This window comes from Aedes aegypti, chromosome 3 (assembly GCF_002204515.2).
Source record: "Aedes aegypti strain LVP_AGWG chromosome 3, AaegL5.0 Primary Assembly, whole genome shotgun sequence".
NCBI classification, from domain to species: Eukaryota; Metazoa; Arthropoda; class Insecta; order Diptera; family Culicidae; genus Aedes; species Aedes aegypti.
In genome coordinates, this window is record NC_035109.1 from 290,451,637 (window position 1) to 290,474,956 (window position 23,320).

At 37.4% G+C, this 23,320-nt stretch overlaps 1 protein-coding gene across 2 annotated transcripts in view; it reads right to left on the reverse strand.

The window, feature by feature from the left end:
- LOC5566763 (protein argonaute-2) overlaps window positions 1-14,964 on the reverse strand; it is a 178,714-nt gene extending 163,750 nt beyond the window's left edge. The window contains exon 1 of one of the 2 annotated variants that reach the window (XM_021849128.1): window positions 14,943-14,964. The gene's annotated coding sequence lies outside the window, so the exon portion shown is untranslated. Of the gene's footprint in view, window positions 1-14,822; window positions 14,848-14,942 lie in introns of those variants that run through there. The other variant, XM_021849129.1, reaches the window with a different exon arrangement.
- Window positions 14,965-23,320: the final 8,356 nt, after the last annotated feature.

The following is a 23,320-nucleotide window of genomic DNA, read 5'->3' on the forward strand; positions in this document are numbered from 1 at the left end:
GAGGGTACAAATAAAAATTCTATGATGATTCTGATGAAAATCATGAGAGGATTCTGATGAGAAACCGAAGAGGAATCTTGTGAGAATCACGCGAGGATTCTAATGGAATCTTGCGATAAATCTGTGATTGTGCGAGAATTCAGATGAAAATCTGGGAGATGTTTTTGATGAGAACCCGGAGAGAATTTTTAGAGAACTTTGGTGAGAATCCAGGGAAGATTCTGTTGAGAGAATTTTGAAGAGAATTCTGAGAGGATTCTGATGAGAAACCAGAGAGGATTATAATGAAAAACCTACGAGATTCTGATGAAAATTATGAAAGTATTCTGATGAGAAACCGGAGAGGTTTATGATGAGAAACCGGGAAGGAATCTGATGATAATCCTGCGAGGATTCTAATGATAATCTTGCGATAAATCTGTGAATTCTGCGAAGATTGTGATGAAAATCCGGGTGGGATTTCGAAAAGAACCCGAAGAGAATTCTGAGAGCACTCCTGAGGAGAAACCTGGAAATTCTGTTGGAAATCCTGAGAGGATTCTGATGAAAATCCTGAGAGGATTCTGATGAGAATTCTGTTAGGATTCTGAAGAGAATCCTGAGAGATTCTGATCAGAATATTCCGATGGTAAACTTCAGACGATTCTGAGAGGATTTTGACGAGAATCCTGAGAGGATCCTGATGTGAATTCTGTGAAGATTTGAATAATAGTCCTTCGAGAATTCTGATGAGAATCACGAACGGATTCCGACGAGAATCCTGAGATTATTCTGGTAAGAATCCATGAGCATTTTGTTGAGAACACGGAGATAAGAATTCTGATGAAAAACCTGAATGAGCAATTCTCGCTGAAACCAGGCCGCCATCGGTGCCCATCGCTGGAATTCCAATTTTATGTCACTGATCGCTAGTTTTCGATAAAACTTAAAGCTAGCCAGCTACCTAAACAGTTTTTTTTTTGATAAATCTTGGGTATTTCTTCACAAATTTTTTTTAACCATATGCATTGTTGTTCATTGAATGAAGTTTAAATCTTAAATTTTGAAGCAAAAACATCCTTGATTTTCTGAGCCATAAAGTATCGTTTATAGTACCGCCCAACATGCATGTGAAAAATAGCAAAATTGAAAGATGAGAAGCAGATTTTGTTCTAATGTGGACGTAACGCAGATGTATCATTTCGAGGTTGGAAAATCTGGCAGTCATCTTGGATATCGACGCCATCTTAGTTTTTAGCAGTTGATTGACTTTGTACCATCTCAGCGCTCATCATGTTGAATTATGAGCCCTCCTTTAAAAAAACAATCAGATTCTAACTTTCTTATCTTATCTCAGCTGTTCAGCTGTTTGTTCAGTTCTATCAATGGTTTTAGACCAAATAAATGAAAGAAATAATGATATTTTTCAACTCGAAGATATCCTATTTGATCATTTGTTCATAAAGCTAGTTAAGCTGAGGGGCTGGCTCTGATCCAGTAGGGACGTAACGCCAGGAAAAAGAAGAGTAAGTATAACGGTAGCATTAAAATTCAACTTGTTGAGTGCTAACAAGGTGAAAACTCATTCTACTACTTAAAACCAAGATGGCGTCAAAATCCAAGACGGCCGCCAGATGACTCAAAACAATACTTTCATGCTTCACTCGACTCGAATAAAACACCAACGATTGAAAACTTGTTTCTTTGTTGAACAAAAAATGTTGTTTGCATTGATTGCACTCTCCATATACGTCAAAATCGTATAACATGATTTAGAAAATCGTTCATTTGATAGGGTAAATACCATTGCTCACCTAGTTTCTGTAGCCTATATTACGCATTGTTTCCTCAGCTTTCTGATGATGATCTCAGAATTCAAAACTAACGGTGCGCTAATTGTGAAAAAACGATTTTTCTAACAAAATTCAAGATAGCGATCAAACTCATAATGGCCGCCAAAATTTTTTTCAAGTTGAAATGAAAGCTATATCCTTTCTCTATACGATGCCACTAAGTTTGATATGTGTTCCAAGCGAAATATGAGACATATCACGTGAAGAAATACCCTAGATTTATCAAAAAAAATATGCTTTTTCGCAAACTGTTTTGCTAGCTGACGTACGAGGGGTCCACCAATTTGAGAAAACCGAAAGGACCACCCTTAAGTTTTATCGAAAACTAGCGATCAGTGACATAAAATTGGAATTCTAACGATGGGTGCCGATGGCGGCCTGGTTTCAGCGAGAATTGCTCAATAGAATATGATGTGAATTTTCATAATATTTCTGATGAGCATGAGCATGAGCATAGATGACCGTACAACTCGTAGTTGCTACTCCGTGATTGACCAGAACAATCGAAGTTGCACAGAGATTTATTGAATGGGGCTTGGGATTAGCTTACCAGAGCTTCAATGTGCACAAATCGAGAGCTCAAATTTTAAAAGTCAATAACAGCGCCGGCCATGTCCTTACGGTCATCGGGGAAGGGAAGGAATGTTAGTTAGACAACCGTTGTTACTTGAAACCTAGTACACCTCTGCATCTCCACAGTTGTCATGGAAAGGATATTGGGTTAGTAGGATAAGGTAAAGATCTGGGAGTCACCAGTGGTTGGTGATGCGATCCATGATATAATCACGCCTGAATCCGATTCACGATATAATTCGATAATCGCGAAGTACGTCGAACAAGTGTTCATCACTCGCTCTCGCAAGAGCAAGTGACGCGAACAATAGATCAAACACTTCTAACGATCCGCGGCGCATTTTCATTTCACTACTCGACCGACGCGCGATATGTTTGATCGTGCCCTCGTCGCCCGCTCCCGCAGGAGCAAGCGTCAAGGTCGAAGGATCAAACAGAACTAACCGATCGCGGCACTTTTTCACTTTACTCGAAAGTTCTCATAAGATTTCTGATGAGAAGCACAAACGGATTTGGATGAGAATCTTGAGAAGATTCGGATAATAATCCGGAATGGATTTTGATGAGAATCATGAGAGGATTTTGATGTGAACACAAAGAGAATTTTGAGAGGATTTTGATGTAAATTTTTAAGAGGATTTTAATGAACATTCTGAGAGGATTCTGATGAGAATTCTGAGAGATTTTGATGAAAAACCTGAGAGGATTTTCTGATGAGAATCATGAAAGGGTTCTGATGAGAACACAGAGAGGGTTCTGATGAAAATTTGAGACAAAACGGTACTTTCACATAAATCCTTTCGAAAAAATATATTGAAATTTTACGTAGAACCGCTAGTGGAATGGAAAGTGTGCATTATATTTTTGATCGTGTATCCGGAATCCAGATTGGCAACCGGTATCCAACTGTTTGTGGATGCTTTTCGAGGTGCAACTAGTTTTCTGTACAAAACTGTTGAGAATTGCTCAACTAGAACAAAAGATATGAGCAAAAGTGCAACAAAGTCATCCACGCCTCTTAAGAAATTTTTAAATATCACTAACGGGAAGCCTGGAAGTTATTTAAAATCTACTTCTTTTCTCAAGTAACATTTCATTTCTATATATAATTAGATTTTCATTTAAGCATCTATTTTTGAACAGCACTGTTTGTTGTTATTTTTCGTCTCGAATGTTTTGCTATGCTTCCCGTGACTCAAGTATGCTATTAGGGTGAGACACCCATGTTCACTGTATCTGACGAGACCGAGAGTTGTCTGGTTTTATTTAATCTTTACATCACTCGTGCATTGCATGGCAAATGCAATACAAGACCGAAAGATTTCTTTAAACTTTATCATAAATCCGAAGTTTTTCTTCTCCTTTTTTCTTGATAACTTTTTCCACAAATCTCGGATTGTTTCACGAACTTCCTTTCCATACCCTTATAAAGAATGCAACAGGAAGATTATGGTCACCAAATCATAAGTATTAAGTAGACACTTTACACAGAATTTTAAAAACCCAAAATACAGTCAAAAAACTTTAATTTTTAAAAAACGATAACGATGAACCGCACTAATGTATATGTGGGGAACCTACATAACCTACCAGCTTGCGAAGAGGGAAAGGTAGGGAGGGGGAGCCGGGAGGAAAGACAAGCTTGTTTTGCAATTATGTTACCCTTCTCTTCATTCCGGGATTGTTCTGCCATGCACGCACACTTGGGAGGCCTTCTTATTTCGCTGTGACCCGTACCTTGATTTGACATTGGAATCGAAATGAAGTCAAACATTTTTGCTGGCGAGCCACCACATCCAGACGGAAACCAGGACCTTTAAACAGCAAATTGCAAATTTGATCTGATCATTATGGAGGTACACACGAGAACTAATATTACATATGACATAAATGTTTACTACGCAAAATACTCGATGTAAAAAATTAAATGACGTAAATTTGATGGTATTTGAACTTAAAAATAGGTCATCTTCTCTGATAATATAAGGATAATAATTTCTGATTAAGGTGAAGATGAATCGAAGCCAAACCTAAAATTTTCAAGAGCACGAATCTGGAGAACCGAACATCCGTTTAAACTGAAAACTTAATCGATTGGTCACGAGCTGGTGGTGACCAATCGATTAAGTTTTCAGCTCAAACGGATGTTCGGTTCTCCAGATTCGTGCTCTTGAAAATTTGAAGTTTGGCTTCGATTCATCTTCACCTTAAATTCCTGGAGGAATTTCTAGAGGATTTTTTAAAGAAATCTGCGTAGGATTTTTTGGAGATCCAGAACGAATCCCCCGAGAAATTCCTGAGGAATCCCTGGAGGATTATATGGAGAAATCCTTGTAGTAATTCAAGTAGCGATTTTCCTGGTGTTAACTCTGGGAGAGTTTCTGAGGGGAATTCTCCAGGAATTTGTGACATTATTTCTTGTGTATCTAGATATCTCAGGAATAATTCCTGGACGAATCTTGAGATGACTATTTAGATATATCCCTGCATGTATCGGTGAAATAAACTGCTAAGAAGGTGATTTATGTATGAGGCAAAATTTTTCAAATGTTCATTTTTCGAAGCTTATTGCATATTGGTTTAGTTAGCATTAAAAACAAATAGATTTAACATTGCTGTGAATATTAGCCGTTATATCCTAGTGTAACAATAAGAAAACTCTCTTTTTGTTCTTATCATTACACTGAGATGATTTTTACCTTTCTCAATTGCTGCATAATATTAAATTTTGTTATCATGATAAGTTTAGTAATTGCTAAGATATTTAAGGTTACATAATCAAGTTTTATGCCCTTCTGTATTTAAATAATTGAGAGGGTAATGAAATTTGTTTTTTTTTTTCAGATCAATGATAGATTGTTCATAGGTCTAATACAAATAACGACTTTTATTGGCCTGCCAACTATTTGAATACGAATGAACTTTAAACTTTATTATATTTAAGTTTTTTTTAAAAACAACAAGATTGTCCCTCCTTTAGATAGTTAAGATAATAACTTTATTTGTTGTTGTTCTGTTCTCAATATCTCAACAGTGGATTGTTTTGTCATTCTTGTTTTACAAAATTTATGTTTTTATAATGTCAAATTTTGATACTGATATATTTTGTCATCAGATAATATTTTTGCCCTTTTGGTACTTATTTCAAATAAATCAATGTCAAATTTTGCCATTCGGTTATTTTGTTCTAGCACTAAAACTTGCCATTGTTTTGTGATTCTTTTCTACCCGGGTAGAGATTATGTTCGAATGAATTCCTGAATATATCTCTGGAAGAATCTCTGGAGCTATTTCGAGAGGAATTCTTTAAGATGTTTTCTGGGAAATTTACTATGTCATCCTATTTAAACTGGTCCAAAAAATGTGAATGCTGTCTACAGTTATAATTCGTCAGCTATAAAATGTATTTTTACTAGGTAAAAACATTAATTATAACTTGTCGTATTTGCAGTCCCATATAGGCGTAGACGTTTGCGAAGCATGTACAAAGTGGGAAGTTGTCGATCACTGTAAAGGTAAGTGTGAAATGACACCTTTCCTTTAACCTTTCGTTTCAATCAAGACATTCCTCAGATCAGTGTTGCCTTGTTTTGAAATACGCAGTAAAGCATTCACGATGGACAACCCTAATATATAGTCAAATTATTGGCGTGTTTTCGTTACAGGTAATCCAAGATTTTTGTTTTCTAGCTCTATATGTGAGTAAGTTCCAATATGGATGTTTCTAAGCCTATAATTACCCTTATATTAGGCCGCCCATATATCGCTCAACTTATTATTGAAGACCCTAATATGAGGTTCCAGAATATAAGGTCTTCCAAGTGCTCGAATAATTCATAATTGAGGCAACCCAAATCCCACACTGATATCAGATGACTTTTATGTTTTGAATTTTATTAAACAACCCCAACGTTAACCACAACAATTTTAAATAGCATCAACATTCATTATTTAAAAGTTTGGTCACCCTTCCTAATATCACCCACCCAAATGTTGAGACATGATTGCTGGTGAATAACATTATCGTCATACCATATTGAAATTGCACAATGATTGTGCTAGATCACCTTAAATATTCCATTGTGTACTGTAGTCATAAACCCACCCATCAAAATTTGAAATGGCGTTTCATACATTTTGTGCAAACTGCAATACTTTCGAAGCATATCTCGAACACTTTTTCAAATCGACGTATGTAACTTTTAAAAAAAAACTAAGAAGAAATAAAAACTTATTTCTAAATCTATCTTTGAATAAGATTACACTTTGGCATTCTTCCTCTACGTGTAACCTCAAAACTTCACATGCGAGCAGCACGCGTCCAAAAATTCAGGTTTTTTATCATTTTCCTGCAACTTATTTACATAATAATACACCGTTTTGCTCATTTACTTACGACGTTTTTGTACCAGTGTAACATTGGCTCGAGTAGTGTTTTGTTTTGATTCGTGGTTAAGTCACTTTGTCTCTCCATATAATAAAACAGTGAAAATAGTGGTCAGGTAGCGAGGTATAAGATCTTACTTAAACGTTAGAAAAGTAAAAGTCAAGTTGTTTCATAGAAAAATGTGTAGAATTTAGTCTGTGAAACACGTACGATCGATAAACTAAGTTTATTTACTCTTATGACTTACGGTTGTTTGAATTGATTTTCGAGAAATGTTTTCGTTTTGAGTATTTTACTAAGATCTGTTGAAATACTGACAATCTACTGATGATTATGGAAGTTAAACCCACCAACCAGCCTCAGCCAAAAATTCCAAACTCTCCCCTACTTTGAAATAGGACTACTAGGATACTCGACACTATATAAATTATCAAATATATCATAACCTCAATATCTACAAGATCAATAATAGTTTCTGTCTCTGGCGCGGGAAGTGGGTAGGACAGGTACTACGCATGAAAATCCCTGTAACATACAAATACAGAACGGAAAATAAACTATTTATCATCTGTTCAATGTACATATAAACTCGGTCATATTAAGGTGAAGATGAATCGAAGCCAAACCTCAAATTTTCAAGAGCACGGATCTGAAGAACCAAACATCCGTTTAAGCTGAAAACTTAATCGATTGGTCACTCGCTGGTGGTGACCAATCGATTAAGTTTTCAGCTCAAACGGGTGTTCGGTTCTCCAGGTCCGTGCTCTTGAAAATTTGAGGTTTGGCTTCGATTCATCTTCACCTTAATCATCATACTTGTTGTTATGGCGAATGGAAGACACGATAAGGTCACAGACAAACAGACGTAACACTTAGAACAAATCTCGATCAAAATCATAGTCACGAGGACATGTACGCCCAATGCTAAAATCGGTTTGTTTAGCCGACAGGCCAACAGATGGCGGTAGTGTGTAAACGTCAAACGCGAACAAAAACGATGCGAGCGCTGCAGGTGGCGGATTGGCCACCTACCATATTTTTGAATCGACCGTTAAAAAGGTGGTCGATGCACAATGATGAGAGTGTGACGTCTGTTTGTCTGTGATAAGGTTTTTCTTGTATTCTCATACCCAATAAAACGTGACATGGTTTGTGTATGACCCCCAAAAGTACTGGCTCGTGAGAACGATTGAGAATATCTGCAGTAAAATCTGGACTGACTGTAATAATTGCTAACAGAAACTTCTTTAATTGTACACAAACAAATGGAGCAATCCTCTATGGCATTTCTGAATAAATCAATAAATGGTTTCTTAAAAATGTTCACGTCAAACCCTGCATATGTTCTGGGACAAATTGTCGTGACCATCCCCGGAAGTAATCCTTGAGATGTTTCTGGAACATCCATACAGAATCATCAGAATATAATTGAAGAATGTTTGGATGAAGTAATGGACTAATCTAATAGCCAGTCACATCGTGTTACACGAGTGTGATGGTGCTAACGATTTCTCAGATCGTCTGGTAGCAGGTTTCTTTTTAGAAGCTTGATCTATATGTTTAATGTAGGGTAGATGTACCAATAGCGGAGGTACTAAGCACTATGGAACTTCATTTAATCGTCTACATTCAAGAAGCGCAAATAATGTACATGTTAATGTTGTAACAGGAAGTAACAACCATTTACTTGATGGGAAAAATGATTTCATCGCAGTAAACCTCGGCATGTCAGTGAAAAATAATACCTCCACTGTTGGTACACCGTTCTTTTAGTTGCGGTATATTTTAAATTGTGTTCCTATAGTTGCGGTATCCATGGTTTTCTTATGGGATCCTCCACTATAGGAACACTTTACCGCAACTATTGGTACAAGTAAGACAAGTTTTAGCTATTTTAGTGCTATTTCATCAGTTTTATAGCAATTTGAACGCTCATTTCAACTATTCCGTGTATCAACAAGCCAATACGTCGATTGGAAGTGCCGGTTCTGTGGCTAGTGTAATAAAATCAGTGAAAACGGCACTACCGCAACTATAGGAACACCCACAACTAAGGGAACACTTACCCTAAGTATCAAAATAGTATCTATTTTTAATGGAAAATCTAACTAAAATGATTTCTGAAGTCTCTTTTTTCTTTATTCTGTTCGCATTGAATCCTGATGCAAATTTGTACAGGCTCCTTCAGATTAACGGGTTCAACAGGATCTATCAGGACAGGAATTATCATAGTAATTTTATTTGGAATACTTTCAGGATCTCCTACTGGGATCTCTTCAGAAATTATTCTTGAAATTGCTCCATCAATTCTCCCAGAAATTCTTCCAGCGATTTCTCAAAGGAGAGTTTGAGAAGTTTTTTTTCCAGATTTTGCGCCAGGAAATCCTTGAGAGCTACAAAGCTACTGAGCGGTTCCATTTGAATTCGAATGTCGGTTTACTTTTGTATTTTTTGATTTGGCTGAAATTTGGCATATGCTTTCTTTATAACCAAAAATGCCTTTTTGCATCATCGGTTCGCCATTTTTACCCTAGCGTTACTTTTGAGAAGGGACTAAGAAAAAAGCCTGAACAATTTTCAAAAAAATAAAACTCAGAAACTATTTGTCTGATCGGTTTGGTGTCTTCCACAAAATTTTAGGTTATTGTTGGAACTATCTGGAAAAAATATACACTGTAAAAAAAATGTTGTAATTTTTTTTATTTCGAAAATAAAGCTTAAAAATCCATTTTTTTATATTTTGGAGTAGACACAAAATGACGTCTTTTGCACAGTGGGTCAAGATGGAGAAATCATGGACAAACAAGTTATGATTTAAAAAAACAGGTTGATTTTACAATATAGTCTAAATAAACATTTTGAATGCTTTTCGATTTTATGAAAGTACGCAAAATTTGCAACAAAAAAGGAATATGAGAAAATTTTGCTAATTGCTACCGTTTCCAAGATACAGCGATTTTAAAATTAAATTTACTGAAAATTCACAACTTTTGGTTGTTTTCGGATGTTTTTCGAGTTGATAAAATAAAGAATATTTTTTTCTGAAAGTATTTTATTTCATGTTCTTATACAATGCAATACAATGCAATGATGGAGCGTCCTATTTTGATACAGATTTCCTACTTTTTCATAATGTTTACAATTCTTTTACTATCATTACAGTTTGAAAATTGCCTAACTTCTATTTATCTACGGAAACTGGAATAAATGAATGGTATTTTTGTGTTCCCTGAATAGTTATTGCTTTCGAATATTGTTTATTAAGCTGCTCCTTGATATGTTCATACTCTGCTGTAGTTGCATAAGAAAAGAAAATTTGTGTTAGTTTTCGCTTTCTAGCCCAATCAAATAATTAGACTCAACTCAAATATCGATATTCACTTTTTGGATGTATTCAGGGACGTTGGAATCCGTTGTCTCAATCGATGTTGCTGACGTTGCTTCTAATGTCTCCTTACTAGAAACATTCAAGTTGGAGTTCGTTGGTTCTATTGAAGTTGCTGACGTTGCTTCCAATGACTCCTGACTAGGAATATTCATATTGGAATCCGTTGACTGTATTGAAGTTGCTGAAGCTTATGTTTCTATTGTTTCCTCTTCCATGCAAACATCTTCCTCTTCACTACTTGATAAGTCATCACTGCTTGATAATGCTGTTCTTTTAGCCAATTGTAAATGGCACGAATCGCAAATTTTAAATTGCTTATTAAGCTGATTTTCATCTGCAAATCCTAGTTCAACTAATTTGGCTATATTACTTTCCGTGAGATTTCGGTAATTTTATGAACACTTTTTTGGAAAAAATATTTACACAACCTTTGTTGATGGTGTTCATTTTATACTTCATTGTTCTAAGCTATTCTTTACTTTTCACTTGATTATCACTTGCTTGTTTACCACTTGCTTGTGTCTTTGCTGCATCAGCTCTTTTTTATACCAACATGGGTACTTGAATCAACTATTCGGTACGTTTCTGTCCGACCACAAAAATATACCAACGTGCTGTACTTTAAGAAAACATCAGGTATATTTGTGTGAGACAACTGGGCACTTTACTCCTCTACTCATTAAGCTTTTGTTTTCGAATGGAAATATTTCATTATCTTAAATCGATATAAATGGATTTCACGTATTTTTTGCTTTATATTCGTTATTTTGTTATTTTTAAACTTTTAGCATTTTGTTCCATATTTTCTTGATAATTACATATCAAAATACCACAATGTTGAAGTTGTGTTTCGTTAAAAAATAAAATATATCATTTTTCAGGGCACATTTTTTAATTCGCCTCATACCATGCAAAATTATCAAATCAATATTTTTTCAAACATTTTAGTTAAAAATTAGCTGCTCTTTCAGACAATGAACAAATTTCTAGGCTTATGAGCCTCGAAAAACATTCGAAAATGACCGAAAATTGAAAATTATTCCATAATTTTGTATTAAAATCGCTGTATCTTTAAAACGGTAAAAGTTAGCCTGATTTTCCAGTATACCTTTTTTGTCGTAAATTTTGCGTACTTTCATAAAATCGAGTTTAAAAACATTTAACATTCGAAAATTCACCTTATTTTTTAAATCATAACTTTTTTGTGCATGATTTCTCCATCTTGACCCACTGTGCAAAAGACTTATTTTTTGTCTACTTTAACATATAAAAAATAAAGAAAATCAAAAATACGATTTTTGAGAAAATTCATTTTTAAGCTTTATTTTCGAAATATAAAAAATACAACATTTTTTTTACAGTGTATATATTTTTCCAAATAGTCCCTAGAATAACCTAAAACTTTGCGGAATCAGTTAGACAAACCGTTTCAAAGTTATATTTTTTTGAAAATTATTAAGGAATTTTTTCTTAGGCCCTTCTCAAAAGTAAGGCTAGAGTTAAAATGGCGAACCGATGATGCAAAAAGGCATTTTTGGGCATAAAGAAAACATGTGCAAAATTTCATCCAAATCAAAAAATTTTAAAATGATATTTGGGAAAAAGTCGTCATTTTCTGTGGAACCGATCTACTACATCCAGTAACTTCCTCAGATATATTTTTTGCCCAAAACTATCCTAGAATTATATCTAGGCCAGTCATATATGGTATTTTTCACTAATCCTTCAACCAAATTCTCCTGTTGTTACTCTAGGAGATCATCCAAAGGTTTCTACAGAATTTCTTCCAACAAATCTATTTTTTTCTAAGAATTACTCCAGTATTTCATACAAATACTACTCTTGCAAATTTTCCAAACATTCCAAAATATCCCATGCAATTTTCAAAAGTTTACAATAATTCCTCCGATCATTCCTAACTACATTGCTATAGAGTTTCTGTACAATGTTTTCCAAGAAATTTATTTGGAAAATCTTGCAGAACATTATAACAAGATTCGATTAATTTTTGTTTTTTTATTAACTTAGCATCTTATGTAAACAATCTTCTTAAATTTCCTCAAGAGTCCAGGATTAATTTCGAAAATCCGAAAAATATGCAAAAAAAAACCTTGGCATTTCCCTGGAGACATTTCTGGAAGAATTTTCGTAAAAAAAACTACAAGACTTACTTGCCAGTGATATAAAGCATCTTCCAATTTCCAGCCTAGGATTCCATAGGGTTGAAATTTTTCTTAGTTTCACTGTGCACAATATATTTGCCAACGTTTGTCCTACCCATGGTATCGAACGTGGACGCAGAGGCGCAAATTAACAAATATTTCATACTGTTGCAAGTGCGAATAGAACCGTAGAATGTAAGGAAGAATCTTCGTTAAGCGATGCAGAACATATGAACTCTTGTAATTCAGGCCTTGAAGATCTACTTAAGCAACGGCGATCAGCACTTATTATTTGCTAGTTTATTGTACTCTTCCTTATTCACGAAGGCCCACTGTTCGGATTGTGGGAGCGATGAAAAACTTCTCTGAAGCGATTTTGGTTATTACGCTCAAAGCTGTAAATAGATGTTGTATTTTTAGAGTTCATTCATGTTTAAGGTTATGTACAATTAGGTCTTACATTAATTTTTCCCCATCCAGCTAGTTTCACGCTCAAATTCAAATCGGTCTCTGCTTGCGAATCCTACTGTATATAGTTTAATATTAAGTTTATATACCAAATTCATCTATTAATTACACTTACAATTAGTAAATGTGTAGGATCGAGCTCCAATACACCGCGAATATGTTGCTTGTGCCCAAGAACTAACCTACAGTACATAAATTATCGGTAAGAATTCAACGTATAGCGATTGTACATTTAAGACCCACTCACCAACCGCTACGCACAACCGCAATTATAAATTAAGTATAATTCTAACAATTCACTAATATTCTCTGTATAATCCAATTATAATTCCCCGAAATAAGAGCACATCTAGCTGCATATGACTTGCACGTTTTCTGTTGTATCCACATATGTAGGTATGGAACCCATTTGACGTTGACTGACATCTATCTCGGCTGACACACCATCGATCTGTCGGGAGATTCACCACCAAACAGTCTATTCCCGCTCATCCGAACACCCACAATGTTACGGGAAGTCATTTTAGTCATACATACAGCACTGAAAGTACATCTAAACTATAATAGGTCTAGGGTTGATGGATGCCTTCCTTAGTCGAGTGGTTAGAGTCCGCGGCTACAAAGTAGAGGCATGCTGAAGGTGTCTGGGTTAGATTCCCGGTCGGTCCAGGATCTTTTCATAATGAAAATTTCCTTGACTTCCCTGGGCATATACGATCATCGTACCTGCCACACGATTTACGAATGCGAAAATGACAACTTTGGCAAAAAAGCTCTAATAACTGTGGATGTGCTCATTCAACATTAAGCTGAGAAGCAGTCTCTGTCCAAGTGAAAGACGTATTACCAAGAAGAAGAAGAAGAAGAAGAAGAAGAAGAAGAAGAAGAAGAAGAAGAAGAAGAAGAAGAAGAAGAAGAAAAAGAAGAAGAAGAAGAAGAAGAAGAAGGTAGATGTATCCACAAGCCCATGTTAGTGATTTATGAGTTTTACAGCATTCTAAAACCAAAGTTATAGTTTATATGCATTGACAGGTTGAAGTACATAATCATCGAAAAATGCACTGTGCAACTTTCTCCGATTTCTGGCTTTATATGAACGTCCTCTCCAATATAGGACTCCGTTTATTTGTGTCAACAAACCGGTTAAAGGCGGTTGCCAAAACTACTAGTAAATAATAAGGAAACATAATGTCGAACAAAGGCGAATTGACTGATTTGAGCGTATTTACAATTGAACAGGAATTGATTCAGAATTTAAATCACACCATAAGTAAGTTTTTCTTCACCTATCTTTCCAAAAAGATTTCATAACAAGATTACCCCTTTTCACGCATGTATGTGTGAGTGTGCGTCATGGTCACGTCAACCTGGGAAAACTGCACTCTTGTGCCCTTGATTTTTGCAATACACATCGAAACACGCACATAGCAAGCCATGCTACCGATGGTACCCCACTGCAGCTCCCAGCTTTCCCTCGCTTGCTCTGTTGCTCCACAGGCAGAAACCCCGCACATTTACGTACACCACCCAGACACGATTGACCTTTCCTTCCACACGGTAGATAAACGCGATTCAAAACATTTTTCACATTAAATACCCATGTCTTTTCTGCGTATGGTTTCCTCCCTCTCATTTTTCAATCGGAGGTACGTTTGCAAGCATAAAGGAAACTTATCCCGGGGGGTAATTTAATTGTTTAACAGTGTAACAAAATTAAAATAAATTAATCTATAGAAACAATGACATTTTGAATCACATAATGACAACGCCATAATTATTTCTATATTAACAAAAAATGGAAATTTAAATAGTTTCAGAACACCAAAAACTTTGAAAACTTGGATTTTGATTCATTTTTTACGTGGATATGTAAAAAAAACTAAATACACCTAAATAACCCAATTGCGATTCTGGTAATTTTCCATCACAATCCAAAACTCCAAGAATTACATTCAAATGGACGTGGGGTGGGGGGAATTTTTTTTCGTTGAACAAAAACAAAAATAACACACCTTGCGAGTGTACGCTTGCGGCCGGCGGCGGCACAAGCGACGCGATTGCGGCGGTGGAGAAATTCAGAGTGCAAAGAGCAATAGAACCGCACAAACTGAGACTTCGCTCGAATTACGCACAATATCCACGGCGACACGAACCGACATCAGCACCGTTCGACGGTCGAATCGTTAATGATGACGCACAGAGAAGAAAATCCGCCGGCCGGCCTCCCCAGTCCCCAGCAAGACTCAGACCCCAACCCGCTCAAAATCAACACGATATGCCGGAGCGGGAGAGCGAAGAGTGAGCAAAATAGGCTCCCCGGCGCACACAGTGGCCTGAAGTTGGCGAAAAGTCGTAACAATTAAGTTTTCAAAATCTTTCTGTTTTTTTTTCGACTTTCTTTTGCATTGAACAGAACCCAACATTTAAAATCAATTGGTGTAAATTTTGACTTTTATTAATTTTTCTAATTTGTTGGATGTTGTTTCATCAATATCGCTGTTCCTGTACTAAATCTCAACAAAATCTAGCTCAACCGGTCCAATTCTATCTAGCAGACCTCATTCTTTGATATGAAGACATTTCAAGTTGTATTTGTCCGGAAGGAGGAACCGGCACAAGCCAATCTAATGGCTGGATCAGCCAAATTGTACCAGGAGAAATTTCACCACAACCTCATCGCTCGAAACACTTCATAAGGCCGACGTGTCATTCATCTCTTTCCGTTTGCTAAGTTTTTCATTGTTACTTCTTCAGTACCTTTCTCAATCCCAACATTCTGCTCCTGATCTACTTTTATAATTGTAAGATTGTTTCTTCTGTTATTTTCAATGAAAAAATAAATTCAAATTATTATTCATTCATACCATGCTGTCCTTGAGTTCATTCATACTAAAGATAACATACATATATTCCAAAAATTTGAGAACATTTTGTTTCTACACCATCATCATCATCACCATCATTTCTTATTCCTAACTCCTCATTCCTCATTCATTATCCCTCACTCCTCATTTCTTACTCATCACCCTTTATTTCTCACTCTTCACTCACTATTCCTCATCCCTCACTCCTTATTTCTCTCTCCTCACTTCTCATTTTTTTTTCTTTATAAGTATTATTCCAAATATTACATTCATTTTTTATATCTAGGTGTTCTGTGTTATTAGACAACACTATCATCCTAATTTTGTAAAACAAATTTGAGATATTATTAACATTTTGTTAACAACAAATTATATTTCATTTGCCGTAGCAGTTCAGATTTTTTACAGGTGAGTAACTTAACCTAAATATATAACGCATTATCGTAGCTATAGAAGATTGTAACGATTTATGCCTGAAATAATTAATTATAATATTTGACATTTATTCCAATGTTTCAACATTGGATATTCTATGTAACTCATTGGTACTATACCAAGGAGGAAGCTCAAATTACCTGCTACGATATCGGCAAAAGATTTTCCTTGGGTAGATACATTCGAAATTAAACGATTCGAACGGCTACTCGACGGATTAAAATTAGTTTGTGAATGAGCATGATTATGATCTTCCTGATGGGTATGACTCCTAATCAAGCGATCGTTAACTGAAAAATGAGCATTATTCGATACTCTACCTTGAAAATTACGGAAACGACCGTTATCGTAACGGATTTTACTGTTCATCTGCCTGGCACGAGCCTCGACGAATCGCCTAAGCGAAAGCCAAACCCAAAAATTTGACTTATGATTACCCCCGCAATTCGAGCATATGAACTCGGTGGTATCTTCCTTCACAGACGTCCTAAGCATGGGAAGAACCTTCGCAAATCATGCATTTAGCATCCATGCGGCAATTTTATGTTCCATGACCTCACTTTTGGCACTGACAGCACTGGTAATTTCCTCCAGGTTTCTAAAAATGTTCCCATGTCACACGGACATCGAACATAAGTCTAGCTTTATATAAAGCTTTAATATTATTTAGATCTTTTTTGTTAAAGTAAACTAAATAATATCCTTGAGAAAGCCCTTCCCGAACAATGCCAGATTGGGTTCTCTTTTTCATAATGATTACTTGGACTGGGGAAAATCCAAGTAAATCATTTATTCCATTTTTGATCTCTTCAGGTGACTTATAGTCACTTGAGAGACCTTTCAAGACAACTTTGAACAAACGTTCAGTTTTGTCGTCATAAGTAAAAAAATTGTGCTTCTTCTCTTCAAGATGTCTGAGAAGAAGTTCACGATCTTTAATAGTTTCCGGCAAAACGCGACAATCTCCTTTCTTTGCGATTTTGCAAGATACCTTGATTCCCCTATCGGAGTTCAAGATCTCCTGCCTAAATCCTCCAAATTCGGAAGAACTGACCACGATAGGCGGCACTCTTTGCTTCCTCACTTGAATCAAAGAGCCTGGGCTGCTTAGATTTGGTGTTCAGAAAATTTGTCTAGAGCATCGAACTGATTGCTCATTTCGATGCAATTATCAACATTATTCATTTCACCCTTGGAAGAAAGTTCGCATTCCGGAGAAACGTCCTTTCTTCCATTCTTGCCACGTTTAGTGACAGTTTTAAATTCCATTTTTTTGGAAGTTGTGAATTCAGAGATTCACTCTTCCTTTTGTTTGTCGTTGAAACATGGTTGCAACTGAATAAACGAAAGAAGACGAGACCTCCTAAGAGATTTTTTCGCAAGACGGTGTCCAAGAAGGATTACCACCGCTAGCTTTCGCCAACGGGACCAACCAAAAATCGAAGGCACGGGTCCAAACAAGGATCGTAAAGGGATCAATAGTAGAAAAAATAGTACTGAAAAGTACTGTTTTAGTAGCACTGAAAAGTACCGTTTTTAATTATAGCACTGAAAAGCACTGTTTTTGTAGCACTGAAAAGTACTGTTTTATTGCTTTAGGTAATAGATCTGATTTCTATTTCTCATTCTTCATTCCTCACTCCTCAATCCTCACATCTCATTTCTCATTCTTCAACCCTCACTTTTCACTTCTTAATCCTTCCACTCCTTTCGAGGGAATTACTTTACCCTCTCGGGGGAATTGATTTACCTTTCGTGGGAATTATTTTATCCTCTCGGGGGAATTACTTTACCCCCTCGGGGAATTACTTTATCCCCTCGGGGAGAATTGCTTTACCCTCTCGAGAGAATTACTTTACCTTTACTTTCGGGGGAAATGATTTACCTTCTCGAGGGAATTGATTTTCTCTCTCAGGAGAGTTCGATAGCCAATAAATTTTCATAATAATAAAATCATGCGATTGTTAAACCTTATATAAATGTAGTTCATGCATTGCCTTGATGTATTCGATCACATAACAAATCATAACATAACATAACGAACATAAATTCACTTTTCATAGCAACAAAACCAAGTCTTAAAAATACATACATCGTAACCTCTGAACCCCATCAAATACCACTATTACTAAAACATGTTCCAATAATAGATATAGCGTTTTTTTTTTTTGAGATTTTATGTAAAATAGAATAGAAAAGCTGTCGAAAGACGTATTCAGATATAAAAAAAGAGCTTTCGTTATTTCTTGGCGATTTTTTATTCCTTAACCCGTTACTGCTGCCTCTATAACTGGCATAGACCCTATTCTAAAAATACGTCCAAATAGTGAAAGCAGAACTGTTAACGACTGAATGTATGGAAAATAGAAACTTAACTTAACTTAAGAATTACTCCAGAGATTTTTTATGTAATGCCCCAAGGAACTGTTCAAAAATTTTCAAGAGATGTCGCTAAAGAAATGTTAAGAGAATTTGAAAGAAAATATTGGTGAAATTAGTGAAAACATACGAAATGTAATTGTAAAGAAAATGTGAAGTAACCCTTGATGAATTCCTACTAGAAAAGAACTCCAGTACTCTTAAAGGAGTCTTAGAAGATTTTCTAGAAAATTTCTATGTTGGCTAATTGAAAGAAAAAAATAGAGCAACTCCTGGGATTAATCGTGAATGCTTTTGTAAAGGAATCTATGTGAAAAGGCCTGGAAAAATAACTTTAAAAATCGGCGTAGGAATTGTTGTAGGGTTTCTTTAAAAAATCGCTCAACTAATTTCTTCAAAGCCTCTGGAATAAACTTTTGTGGATCCATAGGAAGATCTATTAGAGTGACAATGTAAAAAACCGGAGGAAAAAAATAGTAATGGAAATCCTGTGATGGTTTCCAGGAAGATTTTAAAAGTGATCTCTGTGAAATCGCTGGAGGTAGTAGCGTTGGAATGTTCAAGGATTTCCTGAAGAAATTTCTAGGCGCGTCCACATTCCAAACTATGGGTAGGAAACATGCCCATGGAAGTCAAGAATTTGTTTTCAAATTGAAAGTGACTGTTTTCATGCCGGTCATTACACATGACTCAGAAAGATTCATGTTCTCTGGTAAGATCAACTTCATTAGCAATTCAAATTTGGATCAAAATTTATATCTTTCTTGAACCAGTTTACTCAGATAGATTTGACAAAAACTAGAGTAAACTGCGAAACTTAACTGCCAGGGAAATTACTCTATAATTTTCTTATTTAAGCATTAAAATGCTGCGAATCTGTCTTTTTTTTCTTTGGATTCTTCGCAGAATGGTGAAATAAAGACTGCCAAATAAGATATGTTTTAACTGAGCTTACTGGAAGAAACAAATACAATTATTGGACTGTTATGAATCGCTAGTCAGGCCCATATGTAAAAAGTAAGCGTTGATAAAATGTACTGAGAAGTTTTTGAGCGTTTTTTCCTGATTTAACAATAATAAAAACGTGCTATATCATTAGTTCAATTGAAAGATGTGTTGAAAACTGATATCAACTCAATTGGGCATGATATTCATAGTAGAAGCGCAAACTGGATAGCACCGAAGCTGCAAATTTCTGGGATAATTGTGAAATTATTTAAGGAGCTGAAGATTCTCAGAAATGGATCAACGTGCAGAAACTACTTTAAATATTTCATTGAGAGTTCTTCAACAATTATGCAAGTATTTTTAGTGTTTCCGACAAGAATTTTGAACTACTGTTTTAGAAGAACCACGTGATTTTCGAAAAAAAACTCAAGCCTACTACTATTACCATTCCCAACTCTGATCAAAATTGACATCACTGCTGTAATAAAATCGATTTTATTTTCCACATATTATTTTCATAATATGTTATTCTGAGATTCGGAGAAAACCGTTTACAATTTGCTGTAGATCGATAAATATGCGTATATGATTTTAAAAGTATGAGACTTTTCAGTAAAACTACCATAAACAGTAAAATTTATACTTACTACTTACTTATTTGGCTTTACATCAATTATCTTGATAAAGCCTCGCCAACAATATTTCGCCAATTCCCTCGGTTCATGGCCGCTTCTCTCCATCCTCGACTGTGACCCACGCTCTCCAGGTCCTGGTGTACCTGATCAATCCACCTAGCTCGCTGCGCCCCACGCCTTCTTGTTCCGACCGGATTCGTGGCGAACACCATCTTTACAGGGTTGTTGTCCGGCATTCTTGCAACATGCCCTGCCCAGCGTATCCTTCCAGCTTTAGCTACCTTCACGATACTGGGTTCGCCGTAGAGTTGAGCGAGCTCGTGGTTCATCCTTCGCCGCCACACGCCGTTCTCCTGCACGCCGCCGAAGATCGTCCTTAGCACTCGGCGTTCGAAAACCCCAAGAGCTTGCAAGTCCTCCTCGAGCATAGTCCACGCCTCATGCCCATAGAGGACTACCGGTCTTATGAGCGTTTTGTACATCGTGCATTTGGTGCGGGGGTGAATCTTTCTTGACCGCAGTTTCTTCTGGAGCCCATAGTAGGCACGACTTCCGCTGATGATGCGCCTTCGTATTTCCCGACTAACATTGTTGTCAGCCGTCAACAAGGATCCGAGGTAGACGAACTCGTCCACCACCTCGAAGGTATCCCCGTCTATCGTAACACTGCTTCCTAGGCGGGCCCTGTCGCGCTCAGTTCCGCCAACCAGCATGTACTTTGTTTTCGACGCATTCACCATTAGCCCGACTCTTGTTGCTTCGCGTTTCAGGCGGGTGAACAAATCTGCCACCGTTTCAAATTTTCTCCCAATAATATCCATGTCGTCCGCGAAGCAAACAAATTGTCCGGATCTCGTGAAAATCGTGCCTCGACTGTTAAGTCCGGCTCTCCGCATGACACCTTCAAGCGCAATATTGAACAACAGGCACGAAAGTCCATCGCCCTGTCGTAGTCCCCGCCGAGACTCGAACGAACTGGAGTGTTCGCCCGAGATCTTCACGCAGTTTTGCACACCGTCCATCGTTGCTCTGATCAATCTTGTGAGCTTCCCGGGAAAGCTGTTCTCGTCCATGATTTTCCATAGCTCTATGCGGTCGATACTATCGTATGCCGCCTTGAAATCGATGAACAAATGGTGCGTAGGGACCTGGTACTCACGGCATTTCTGGAGGATTTGCCGCACGGAAAAGATCTGGTCCGTTGTCGAGCGGCCGTCGATGAAACCTGCTTGATAACTTCCCACGAACTCGTTTGCTATAGGTGATAGACGACGGAAGAGAATCTGGGATAGCACTTTATAGGCGGCGTTTAGGATGGTGATTGCACGATAATTTTCACACTCCAGTTTGTCGCCCTTTTTGTAGATAGTGCATATAACGCCTTGCTTCCACTCCTCCGGTAGCTGTTCCGTTTCCCAGATTCTGACTATCAGCCGATGCAGACAAGCGGCCAACCTGTCCGGGCCCATCTTGATGAGTTCGGCTCCGATACCATCCTTGCCAGCGGCTTTGTTGTTCTTGAGCTGTTGAATGGCATCCTTAACTTCCCCCATCGTGGGAGCTGGTTGATTTCCGCTATCCGCTGTGCTGACGTAGCCATCGCCTTCGCTGTCCTGACCTTCTGTGCCTGTGTTCTCTGCGCCATTCAGGTGTTCATCGTAGTGCTGCTTCCACCTTTCGATCATCTCGCGTCCGTCCGTCAAGATGCTCCCATCCTTATCCCGGCACATCTCAGCTCGCGGCACGAAGCCTTTGCGGGATGTGTTGAGCTTCTGATAGAACTTCCGCGTTTCTTGAGAACGGTACAGCAACTCCATCTCTTGGCATTCCACCTCTTCCAGGCGGCGCTTTTTGTCCCGGAATAGGCGGGTTTGCTGTTTCCGCTTCAGTCTGTATCGTTAAACGTTTTGCCGCGTACCATGCTTTGCCGCGTACCATGCTCCGCGCTGCATTCTTCTCCTCTAAAACCTCCTGTCACTCCTCGTCGAACCAATCGTTTCTTGAGCTCCGTTCCACATATCCGACAACGCTTTCGGCAGCGTCGTTAATGGCTGCTTTGACTGTCCTCCAGCAGTCCTCAAGAGGCTCGCCCTCATCCGGCAACGCTGCCTCAAGATGCTGCGCGTACGCATTGGCGACATCCGGTTGTTTCAGCCGCTCGAGATTGTACCGGGGCGGGCGTCGGTACCGTACATTGTTGATGACGGATAGTTTTGGGCGCAGTTTCACCATCACCAGGTAGTGGTCGGAGTCAATGTTGGCGCCACGATAGGTTCTGACGTCGGTTATGTCGGAGAAGTGCCGTCCATCGATCAAAACGTGGTCGATTTGCGATTCTGTCTGCTGAGGTGATCTCCAGGTGTACCGATACGGGAGGCTGTGCTGGAAATAGGTGCTACGAATGGCCATGTTCTTGGAGGCCGTTCTCGTTCGTCAGCCGGTGGGCGCTGAACTTTCCAATCGTCGGTCTGAACTCCTCCTCCTGGCCAACCTGAGCATTCAAATCTCCTATGATGATCTTGACGTCGTGGCTTTATACTTAAGACTATTGTATAAACTCACGATTTAGCTCTCGTTTATACAAATATAGTTTCTTTAGTAATCCTAACTAGTTTTGAACACGCTTTTTACTTTTCGCTTTTGCTGGGAGTGAAAGGATAGTGTATCATCAAATTTGGCCTTAAATGGGTAAATCACTAAAGTTACCTAATGTCAGATAATTGTGGAATATAATTCATTTTTCCAAAGCTATACCTTTAGTAGAATAGTAAAGGATACAAACATACAATTTGTTCAAAAAAAAAAAAATAGAATTTTGTTTTGCGATATATAATGTTAAACTTTGACGAACAGCTTTTCTTAGGAGTTTTTGGAAAAACTATTAAGCTCTTCAACCAAAATCATTTTCTAAGATCTTATATTTTCATAGCATTGTAGAATAATATTTGAACGATGGACAGAGAATCGATTGCGATTTTATCAATAAATAAAAAAGATATAGCATAAATAAAGTGTCCACTTTATAAAATGAACAGCCCTTACAACAATTCTGCCAAGAACTTCTTAAGAGTGTGACTCGGGAATTCTTCAGGAATTGCTCAACAGATCGACAACAGATTCTTCCAGTAATGCCTTGAGTAATCAAGAGCTTCAGCGGTCATCGCTAGCACCACCACTTCGCTCGAAGCTTTTCCTCGAGGAGTTTGAAAAGAAATTCTTGAAAATCCTGTGAAATAGTCGCGTAAGCAT